The sequence below is a fragment of the Rhipicephalus microplus genome, chromosome 5, assembly GCF_043290135.1.
Source record: "Rhipicephalus microplus isolate Deutch F79 chromosome 5, USDA_Rmic, whole genome shotgun sequence".
In the NCBI taxonomy this organism is placed as follows: domain Eukaryota; kingdom Metazoa; phylum Arthropoda; class Arachnida; order Ixodida; family Ixodidae; genus Rhipicephalus; species Rhipicephalus microplus.
Window position 1 is genome coordinate 117,280,036 of NC_134704.1, and position 12,757 is coordinate 117,292,792.

Sequence of the window (12,757 nt, forward strand, 5' to 3'; positions counted from 1 at the left end):
ACTGCGAACGTAAAGCGGATGATGATGATGATGATGATGATGATGATCCTTGACACTCTGGCGCACACCCACAAAGGGGGATCGGCCAAGAACCGGGCGGCAGGATCTTAACTAAAAGGCTAATGGTTTTTCAAAGAAAACGTAATTTTGGGCTAAAAAAAATATAGAATGGAAAGCCGAAAATCGAAAAAGGAGTATATCTGAGCAGGGAGCGATGCAGGCCATCAGATGCGATTTGAGACAGAGGTAATGGTGGGTCTATATATATATATATATATATATATATATATATATATACATACATACACATACATACACACACACACACACATTTATATATATATATATATATATATATATATATATATATACATACACACACACACACATATACATACATATATAGGCAGATTAACATGGCAATCGCTTTGTTTCAATTATGTATTCAAATACCGCAGAGCAGACGTCCCTGTGGCTATAACCGAATTTAATGCTGCCAAACGACAAAATTACTGCCACATTTAATTCTAATCCCAATTTTTCAAGTGGAGCTACCAGGTATCTTTTCCGCTGATGAGAATACCGGCGACAGAACAAAAAGAAGTGATCTATCGTTTCCATTTTTTGGTGCGTTCGCGTGGGCGCGTGCTGCTAACTTCCACTTCTTTTGGGCCTCCGGACGGCTTCGCGCTGAAACAGTGAAGTTTATAAGCTACGGTGGAATGCGCAGTTAGAAGGAAAATTAAGAGGAGACGGTTCACACAAAATCTCCAATTACGATATGTGATATAAAACTACGAGAAAGCACAAGAGAATACTAAATCCACCAGAGTGACTTATTGGGTGAGTTGGTTCATTTTTAACTAGCTTATGGTGCGAAAAAAAAACACGAAAGAAGGACAAGCGCATGTTTCACTTGTCCATCTTTCGTGTTCTTTTTTGCGCTATGAGCTCGTTAATTAGATCCACCATAGAGTTGAGAGAATATTCTCAATGAAGTAAAACCACCAGCACATTTCTGACATCATCTCACTCCAGAAGAGGAAAAAAATTGTTCGCCGAAATATATATGCATTTTTTGCTCACTCTGACCTAGACCCTTTGATTATCTTTTTGGATCATTGAGAATTTCCCGATAACAATTGGAACAAAAGGCACTCATGAAAAAAAAGCATAGTGGCCAATATGAGCTATGTATGATTTAGCAAACCAGTTTACGCAAGGTCATCAAGAAAAGAGACCACATTAGTGACGTACGAGCCACTCTTCAAACATAAATGGAATATCGTATGAAGCATATGAGTGTCATTTATGCAGTCATCCTTAAAAGATTATTAATAATGTGTGGAATTTAACGTCTCAAAACTGCCATATGATTGATTATGAGGGACGCCGTAGTGGAGGGCTCCGGAAATTTCGACCACCTGGGGTATTTTAACGTGCAACCAAATCTGAGCACACGAGCCTACAGCATTTTCGTATCTACGAAAAATGCAGCCACCAAAGCCGGGTATCGATCCCGCGACCTGCGGCTCAGCAGCCAGGTGCCTTAGCCACTAGACCACTGCGGATGCACATCCTTAAAAGATTGGCAAACCAAAATTTAGTTATCTGTAATCTATGATTGCTTCAAGAATTAGTTTTATTTTTGAATTTTCATTACTCTGTCGATATAATAGCTGCCTGTGCAATCGTTTTGAAAAAGAGAGTTTATAGAACTTAGAACACATTTATGTAATATATACGAGACTCGAGACAATGTGCAATTGCCTTTAGAGCTACAAGTATCAGCATCAGAATAGCACTTAGGCACATGTCGTAAAGGTCGTGTCAGAAAGGTTATTTTGCATTTACGTATTCTGCAATCTTTCCACCATAGTTTCCTACCGTTTCTGTCTTTCATCTTTCTGATTTTTTTTATTTACCGTGATTTCATTCTCTTATTATTTGTTGCTATTCTACAGCGTTTAATTTCTTTTTATAATAGACAGTGTAGTCAATCCCCCTACTGGGCATCAGCCCATTTCTCTTAGGAGACAAAACAAACAAAAGAAGAAGAACGCAACTGTCGCTCCAAAGGGTACGCACATTGGCTTCCGTTCCATGACATGGCCATGTCAGGAAGGCTACAGCTTCACAACATGAGTCTTGCCAAAGGAGCGGTAGACAAGCACCGAGCGCGAGCCTTTTCATCGCGTAGCTCACAGTCCCAGTTCGCATCCCTGTGGCGCCATCGATTCAGCCCAAGCAGCGGCAACTCTCGGATAATCCCCGGCCGGCTCCCGCAGAGGATCGGCGTCAAGCGCGGCGACGCAGCTGCTGCTGGCGGGTACAGTGCGTCGGCTCTTCAAGGAACTGACGCGCACTTACTGTCACGAGCTTACTACACCGCAGACTTCGATGTAACGACCAAGCACGAGGGGGTGTCGTGGGCGCCAAAGGTGAGCAGACATTGCGATATGACACGTTTTTAGTTGAATTGGCTTTTCTACGCAAGGAAAAAAAGTGTCGCCACGTTTTGCCGCGAAGCACTATGCAAAGCTTAGGCCGGATAAATACGTGGTCGGCTGAAGCATACAATGTGCCGTGTCATCTATATTACGGCACAATACCCGCAAGGATTCACTGATGCGAGCTTGGTATAACGTATAGAGTCACTAAGCTCCGTCATCCTATAAACTTGGCGTAAAAAATGGATTTTACTCTTGAACCTGCCAATAATGGAATCGCAAAAAAGAGGAACAGGGAAGCAGTGTGATGTATTGTATAATTCAGTTTAAACATATTTAAAATCTTATCGCATGCGAATATGGGCAAGCATGTTTACTACACGGCACCACCTCACAATAATGCAAGAAAGGCGGCTTCACGGCAGCACTTGGGTTATTTTTTTTCCTGTGGTGTTAGTTTTTAGAGGTACGACTTAAAGCCAGGGGTGCGTTATAAGCGAGGAACTATGGTCTTCATGCAAATGGCACTGTTAAAGAAAAAAATTACTGTTTACTCACTGAACACATTGATCACTGACATAAAGCTTCGTTTGTGGAAAACCTATATACTTCTCGTGCCTGGAGTTTCATGCTAGCCAATATTCGATGTATGAAGCGTTCCAGCCATTTTTGTTTTATGCAGCCATACTAGTGCACGGACGTGAAATAAATGTGGTGTTTACAAATAATTCCATAGAAAGTATAATTCGGCTTACCAGTGTTCAATATAAGCTAGTTTGACTATAGGGTGCATAAATAAGCTTTTAAGAAGCATAAGTACTCAAGGTGCCCTCTGAGTACATTTTTATGCAAACATGGCGTGTTTTTTCGAGTAATTGATGAAACAAGGGACGAAACTACCACATTCTAATACTCGCAAAGTTGTACGGTTTAGTTTGGCGGAAATTATGTGCAAGACATATAGTAAACACACGTCTCCCAAGTTGTTTAACCTTAATTTTAGCACTTGGAACTGTGCTGTGCTTCACGTTACACTGCAGATTATATAATAGGAAAGATGACGGTGAGGTGATGGCTCTGGCGTTAGTGTTACAAAGTTTTATTTATAATGAGAAATTCATCACAAACAGCACAAATTCACAGTGCAATCAAGGACCATTAGCTATTTCCTTTTCTTGAGAGGGAGAGGCGAATTGGAGCTTGTTACCCCGTTTCTACGAGCTCTTCCTTACCCTTCTGATAATTAGTGTGCTAAAAACAGTTGTGCTTGCACTTGACAATTAAAATTGAGATATTCATATAGACCTCACAGGCGTTTCTTTTTTCTTTTTTAACCCTGTTAACGTATACTTAAGAAGCAACGTGTAAATCCACAACTACTCCAGGTTGCCCTCGTGGTCACGGCGATCGCCGCGATGTTCTTGATTGGCGTCATCGGCCTCTTCATAGTGAGCAAAGACATTAGTGCGAATATTCTGGCCCACAACGACTACAGGGTAAGTGAGTATGATGGCTTCGATCCTGCCTCATCGAGGAGTCCTCTCCCGGATGTAAGAGTACGCGAAAAGACCATTGCCGACCGCCGTGAAACGGCTTTGACGCGTCTCGGTACGGTGACCGCATCGAAAGCCACACTCGGGTCATCGACGCCGAGATCAGACCAGCACCACCACGGACCCAGGTACGCTGATGACGGGGTGTCTGAAACCACCGACGGGGTGGTAGAAGCGCCGGCAGCAGCGACTATTGGATCTGCTGAAAGAACAGAGGAGGCTGCTGCGAAAACGGATACTGAGGTAAGTACGAATAAACCTCTTTCGAGTAAAATGAACGCGAGTAAAATGAACGTCACACAAAGAAGGCTAACGCGAAAAGTGCTAACAGCAAACTAAATTTATCGCTTCTTGGCCAGCATCAATTCGACATAATATTGAGAGAAATATGCAAAAAAATCGATAAGCTTTCCTCATTGCATATGCACTATATTAATTTCCTTGGCGTACAAAACAGCAAGGACATCTCTGTCCCACCTGTTATATCGTTCTTAGACTAAGCAAGTTTTGACGCATCATAGTAGGGCTGACATTCCTGCTACTCGCGAGCGTCTTCATGTCAGCAGGCTTGAAAACCACTGTATGAATGATGAGAAGCACCTATAGATTTGCCTAGGCTTCGTGCTTATGGCTTTGAATGCACTCGTGACTTTATTTATCGTTGTGTTCTGATTTATAAATCAAATAAAATAACTAAATTATATCCTTCACGTGAACTTATTTGAAGTTGTCCAGCTGAATGACCGAAGGTGGCGAAGTGGGACTGCTAAACTTTCACGGAACTTCGTCTTGCAACAAATCGGCTGAAGGCCGCCCAATGCCACAAGGAGCGTAGGCACCGTGCAGTAGAGTTCTCAGTGTCACTGCAGCACCAGAATGCAATGACTAGCGGAGAAAACACGCAATAATGATACGGGGTCAGTCAAAATGGAAAGCGATTCGGGCGTCTCTTTCCATGTATGATCGAACGGATTGTAGCACGGATGCATGAAGGATGCATGCGCGCGTTTGTTTTCGCACGCCCGTAGCAGCCAACGTCAGCGAACTTGGGATTGTTGTGACCTGGGTTTGCATGCACCGGAGGTCCGGGATGAAGTTGTCGAGGCAGGAAGAAGAGAGACTTGAGGATTTATTTACATTATATACAAGGTGAACTCTCGTAAATGAAGAGCTCTTTCTTACATGGCAAGCTTTCAAATCTGGCATTCCTCTACATGGCGCTCATTCGAATGAGCCGGGTGGCTCATTATAAAGGGTATGTGCTCTCCAGATCCCTAGATCAAGGAACACGTGCAAATGGTACTGTCCAATCACAGATCACACTCAACTGGCGAGGAGGACGAGCATGCAGAGCCCACGTGAACGTCCAATATTGAGGCGTGACTCTGCAGTCTAAGGTGGCGCCAGCGGGGCTCTTCTTCGTCGTGTGTGTGCCGCTGGTCGAGGGGTCCCAAGCTCATGACATCATACATCAAAGGGTCCGCCGAGCTGCTCGCTTAATTAGCAGGGCGATTTGCAACAGCCGCCGTGGTCTCTTCTAATGAAGATGCTGTATTTGTTGTCCTCTCTCGAACGGCTTACGGCGTCGGGGCGACACGACGTCTCACCCTCCGGCTAGGAGGGACAATGCCTGACGGTTATAGGCAGCCGGACGGTCGGTTACTTGTTTGAGGATCTAAAGAGCACCACTCCCTCGTCAGCTCTGGCGCCAGTCACAACAGGATGGGCTATAGTGCGGGCCACGCAGCTCCCTTTGATCAGTGTACGGCGCCTATAAAGAAGGAAGCGTAGGCAATTCCCTGTACTGCCCATCATTTCCACGCTGTCTGAAACGTATTATGTTGCAGCTGTTACAGACACGAGCGATATAATTCTCCCTGTTGTGCATTAATAAAAAAAAATCACAGTATATCCAGGGACTGAATGCTGATGAGTTGGGCGAAGCGTTCGTCAGTCCGTTCGTTTTTGATTCCACCAGTGTGTGCATCCATCCGTCCATCCGTGCATGTGTCCGACCGGCCGTCTGTGTGTCCGTACATCTGTCCGTTCGTCCGTGCTTGCATCTGTCTGTCTGTCCATTCACCTAGTGAACTTTCCAGGTACCGCCACCTCGCATCTTTTTATCATATAGAAGTACCACAATCCAGCGGATATTCCTAGGACAAAACGAGACGTGGCTACTACTACTACTACTACTACTACTGCTGCTGCTGCTGCTGCTGCTGCTGCTGCCGCCGCTGCCGCCGCCGCTGCCGCCGCCGCCGCTGCCGCCGCCGCTGCCGCCGCCGCCACCGCTGCCGCCGCCGCCGCCACTGCTGCCGCTGCTGCTGCTGCTGCTGCTGCTGCTGCTCCTCCTCCTCCTCCTCAGCGACAACTTTTCTTGGCACTGAAGAGAAAGCTACGGAGGCGGAGCGTCTGCACATATAACACTACGCGAAGTAGTCCGTTTTGGCACACGTCTCGTCATGCTATGGAAAGTGCTATGTAGGGGAAGACGCCGCTTAACGTTTGAGGTGCACGAAAGAAGGCGGGACTTTCTCGCGCGTTCAAAAATGCGAAGTCGCCACGAATAAATTCGCGAGGTCACAACGCGAAGTCACAACAAACCATACATCTAGATTTAGGGGCTTTGCCCCTAAAAAAACTAAAGATGTATGGCTTAGGGCCCCTTACAGGAAAGCTTGAAGCCATGCATACGCCTTACAACGCGCCATCGCGTGGTGTGCACACTCGGCGTCGCGTCGCGTTCGTATGAATAGAAAGGGCGCGCAACTACGTGTACTTGCGCGCCCTCTGTCTACAGAAAAAGCGCGCGGATAGCAAGGCGGCCTGCCACGCGCTGACGCATTGCTGCGCGTATGGTTTGGACTGCCACCAATCTTTTCTCCCACAGCAGCCCCCAAAACACGGCTGTTACGTCGCTTTGCACAAGTACTGCGTCAAAGTGCGCGACGAGTACTACTACCAGCCGGCGGTGAACGCGTGCGTCATGACACCCACCGACAGCACCGTCGTCTGCAACCACACTGCAGCCACAACAAGTTCGTCTCGCACGCCAGCTGCCGGAAGAACTGCGTCGAGAGCGCAGTGCCGGCTGAAAAGTGCTTTCATACAGCCACTTTCTCAATGTGCACCAGGTATGCAGTTCAAGGATGCATGACACGTCTGTACGCCTCAGATAATTACGGCATTCGTTAAGCCTGGACTAAAATAAAAGTGTTAAATAAAGAAACAATAACTGACAGAAGTCAACCCCTTCGTGTACACTGAGTGAGAGAAACAGAGAAATATTATTTATTTGCACACATCGACAATGGTGAAGGTGGAAGCTTTGGCCTCTTATCCCGTTCATTCCCCTAGCCGTCGGCCGGAACGCCTTGGTATTCGGTGGTGGTCAGGGCGAGACCGATGACTTCACGTTGTTCTTCGACGTCGTGGCTGCATGATAAGGCCTCCCAGGATTCTACGTTTTTGTTTGGATAGTTGTAGTACACTGAATACAAAGGCAGTTTAGAAAAATGCGTAAATGAGTTTTGTAAATAAGCGGAGAAAGTTAGTAAGTACGGTGAAAATGAAGAAAGTATAGATCAGCGAAAAAAAAGAGAAAAAAAGGAAGGCGACTTCAGCATAGTCAGAGGTCATGCACTTGATCTGGCGTTGTTTATGTATTTAGAAATGGGAACAAAAATAGTTAAAAAAGTAAAATGGGTTAAAAGAAACAAAAATTTTGATATGATCACTTGATATTCAAAATTATGGTGTTGATATCTCAGTTGTGAGTCGACAGACGTCCTGTCTTTCCGTCTGCTATCGTCCCTGTCTAACACTGAGTAAAAAAGCCTTTTTCAAGTTGATACTTCTCCACAAACGGTATATCGCACTTGTCTACCCTTTGGTGGTTGTTCTTAAGTGTCTTCATGCTTTCCGTAAAATCGCACAGAAATCTATTAGAGCACACTTTTCCTGGATTACACTATACACTGGAGTATTGCAATGAAACCAGAAGGTGAACCCGTACTTTGATAAACTTTGCATGATTTAGAGTTGTTTCACAACCGGAACAGTTTGAAATTTTCATGAATTATCTGAGATCAATGAAGAATGATTATTACATAGAAGCGTGACGGTTTAGGTTAGTTGGTAGGTCATGATGTTTGTTATAGCACGAGCTCAGAACGACGACATAATGACAAGAAGACAATACAGTTTCCCTCTAGTACAGCAAAACGAAACTGTATGGCACACCGTAACCTTTTTGATGGGCGAAGCTCCTCTTAGTCTAACCTTGTCACGCGTCACGCGTAACCGCGAGAAGAGACGAGAGAGAAAAGAAGGCAGTATCTCCCAAACAGTATAATAGACGGCGATGTCCCACAGAAGTACATACTGAAGTTGAGTGAGGATATTCTAGATGGCACTGTAGCGTTTCTCTCCGAAACGCTGCTGCGCGCGCTTTGCCTGAGTGCTCGGGGAACGAGTGACTCTCTCAGTCTCTGAATCGTCGCCGTACGTAGCGGATCGTTGGTGGGCCATGGACGAAGCAGAGTGGCGGGCGCGTCAAAGAAGCTTGCGCTCGGCTTCCTTGGCGCGCGTCTCGTCGGTGCTACCCGCGCGCCGTCTGCATTCTCTAACGCGGTTGGACGCACGCATGGACGAACGGATGGATGGGTGGACGCACGCTTTGCCCCTCTCATCATCATTCACTCCGTGGATATTCAATGATTTTTCAGCGCTGAACTTCCTGTCTCTTCGTGATCGTTCTGAGCTCATGCTGTAACAGTCGTGATGACTTACCAACTAGCCCTAACCGGCACGCTTTATTATCATTGCGTCATCTTGCAAATCATCAGCATACCAAGCTGCGCTCAGCGCGATCTCTTTCATCCTACAGCGAAACCACATTTAACAATTTCCAACGTATGATTCATATTCTTACTCTAACCTATGGTAATTAATAATTTGATGGACATTCGCAGTAGCAGGAAAGTAAGGTCGTCTTAATTTTTCAAGAGGAGCCTCAGAGTAATCACTTCAATAATAAGAGCGTAATAGCGTGCCCTCATCGCAATCGTCCTTGACGTATTTCCAATAAACAAAAATAAATAGTAATAATTATTGTTGGGCTTTAATGTCCCAAAACCACCATACGGTTACAATAAACACCGTAGTGGAGGGCTTCGAAAATTTCAACCACCTGGGGTTCTTAACGTGCAGAAAAATCTAAGCAATTTTGCCTTCATCGAAAGTGCGGCCGCCGCGACCGGGATTCGATCCCACGACCTTAGGGTCAGCAGCTGAGTGCCTTCGTCACTAGACCACTGTAGCGGGGCGTCATTGTATACGCGTGCAAGCACACCTCTCTATTAACAAAGCCTATATCTTCCTAGAGTTCAGTTAATTTTTTGCATTGACGCCCGCGAACCGTGGATTATATGTACGTGTCCTCTCGTCGCAGGCGTGACGTGCGCCACAAGTGGTGGTACTACGACGGCTCCCGATGCCAGTCGTGGAACTTCCCGCTGGGTGCTTGCCCTTCGCTGACGGACGCTGATGGTGGAGAGGCGTTCACCAGTAGACATGAATGCACCGAACACTGCGAGGGAGCTGGCGACCAGCAACAACACCACCTGAACCGCCGCTGCATGCCACCGGTCAGGGAGCCATGCACTGCTCACCAACTTCGGTAGGTGTCACCAGCGGCGGTGCTCGCTTTGATTGCCGCAATCGTAGGCAGTTCACAGACGGTATCGAGTTTCGCATTTGTTTTTATATCTTTCTTTTCTGAAGTTGAACGTTGATTTTATGCTCAGCGTAGTAAAGGATGATTGTTAAAGGGATTGTGGTGGCTGCCAACAGTCCGAGGCAAAAAAAAAAAAAAAAGCGGCAGTTCTCCTCTCAAAACTGATTCTCCCTTCTCCTACTCGGCTCACTCACCTCGAGGGCAAGAAAAGAACTGCGAGAGTGAACAGAAAAAACAAATAAAGAAGTCAGTGGAAAGTGGGGATCCTCACCGTGCAGTTGTATTTCTTTGCCGCGCGTACTCGTGTCCCACCCATAGGGTACCGGACGAGGCTTACCGCCATTTCAACATATCGACGTCATGCAGAGATCAACTGACGCACCAGCCATTTCCGCCATCGACACCAAGCTCCCGTCGTTTTGGACAGTAGAGACGCATCTTTGGTTCCTGAAGGTGAAGTCGCGATTCGGTGCTTGCCAAATTAATGATGTCTTAACAAAATATGACGAAGCAGTCGCTAGCCTATTACCGAAAATGGCCAACGAAGTACGCAATCCACTCCTCGGTCCACTTGCAGAGAATACGTACATAACATTCAAGCATCTGCTCATCGGGCGTCTCACGTCTTCATGGCCTCAAAGTCTGCAACAGCTACTTCACGCCGCCGAGCTCGACGACAGGAGCTCTAGTCAATTATCGAGCCATATCAGACGGCGCACTGTTACGCAGCCGATGGTACCTTTAACGCTGGCAGCAGACTGCTTTCTGAGCACGCAAAAGGAGTAATCACCTTGTCACGGTTCTTCATGTAACCTATATACACTGCTTATTTGCTTAAATGTAGACATAAGCCGTTAACATTGAGGGGATGATTACTCTGAATGTAATACCACTGTCACACGTGGCAACTCAACTGCACTTTGTGCAAGTCCCCTTACGCTCAGAGCACCGCTTTGGAGGTGCGCAGCTACACGAGAAAGTAAAGTGTGGTACTTTCGAAACGATAGCAGTAGCAATCGGCGGATTAGTTGCGCAACACAAATTTATTTTTGCTCCCGTCCCTCAGCGCCGGACCATGTTGTCTTCGTGGAAGTGACCCCATGGCACACGCCATCGCAAATTACTAAAGAACGACTGACCTAAACATGTGCACGGAAGCAAACGCCGCAGACGCAGACATTCATACATAGTATGTGCATATTCCCCAAGCAGACGTGACAGGAAGCTGCTCGATCACAACAGTAGTGAGGTTTTAGTTCTAGTATGACTTCTTTCATCACACAGCAGTATTCATCATAACGGCAACAGATGTTTAAATACAATGAGCGCCTCTTTATACCATAGCGTATTTATGTGCAAGCCGCTGCTACCGAAGCTAAACAGTCCGTCACGGCGAAGAGACGTTAGCAAACACCCTTGCCGGCATTGTGTACTTTGCAACTAGTGACACTAAAGTTTTTCGTGTGAAAGCGTGCAAATGACACTCGTGGCGAAGTACACTCGCTCAAAGTGTATCCAATTAAGATACCGCATATATGTAACAGGGTATAATTATACATTTAATTTTCAACGCACGTTGTTACCATTCTAACAAGTGGTTGTCCTCAGAGGCCAGCGACTTAAAGTGAATCTGCTCAAAACGAAAGGCAAGCTATTTACCACGTGGCTAACTTCATGTTTTCGCATTTGAAAGCCCTTACAAAGGCGAATTGCTCTGGAGGAAAGTTGCAATATTTCGAAATAACGTGAAGTCCTTCAAGGCGAAAGCCTTAGGTATACCTCGTCAAATACAATAATTGACCATCAGCTGCAACACGAGTGATGCATAAGTAATCACGTGATGACGTCACTATGACGTTTGGCATGACGTCATCGCTTGGCCAAAGGCGAGTCAATTACGGAGGCTGAGCAAAACCGGGCGAGCTTCAGAAGGCTTTCTTAAGGCAGCATATGACAGTATTAATACATCCACTGGGAAAACAAACGATCGCTTTCAGCCGAGAGTCAAAAGATTGCATAAAAGACCCCGTGTTAAAGTTCCTCGCAGCCCCACACAGTACATTTATTTTGCTTTTCCTTAGAGATAAATCGCTCAACCACTGCTATAATGCCGGCGTATTTTTCGGCAGCTGTGGTGAACTAGAACTCGTTAAAAAATCAAATTTTCGCATATCTGGCACTAGCCAACGTGAGGCTATCGTGTTTCCATCACGTTCGCGTCGAAGAGCAATGGCCCTGTGTCAAGACGTTTGCTGTTTGCGCAAAGCCCACAGTAAATACAACACTAGCCCTGGAATGAATAACATTGACCAATACTGAAAGTTGGGCGAGTTGGTACTCATTCATGACTTCTTCGCGCAAACACGTACACGTACACGCCCGTGTTGTTTGCCTCTTTTCCTTGTGTCCGTGTACGTGTTTGCGCAAAGAAGTCATGAACATTGACCAAGTTTTGACTTACGTTGGTTGGCAAGGTAATGTAAGTAACTATTATAATAACTATATAACAAACGCATTACTGTCGTGAATCGCGACGAAAGTTCTGTGGCGCATATGATGTCTCTTTTTTTCCTTATTCCAAATGCTAGGTTTCCGTACTTCGCTATCGGAGTTCCCACTGCGGGAAGCGGCACCTTCCGCTGCGTCAAGGCATCGGGAGCCGTCCTCGCGCACCACCGCTGCCCAACTAGCGATAATCGATTCCGAACGAAGGACGACTGCGCCAAAATGTGCATGCATGGATCATGATTACGCGCTTTATACCCCCTCTCCCCTATACTGTATATCCCCATAACCGTCTCACCCGTATTTCTTGTGTTGTGAATTAAAATACGCAGCAAGAAATGTTATGTTATCACACAATGAATTCAAGAGTTCCTTTGTCATTACAATAAATTTGTAACAAATATATCTGCACAACGTGAAAGGTTTCGTTTATTGCATGAAAAGAAAATTCGAGTGGTTTCCGCTGTTGTGCGATCTCTGCATAGTTTTTGACACGCAAATAGTGGGGG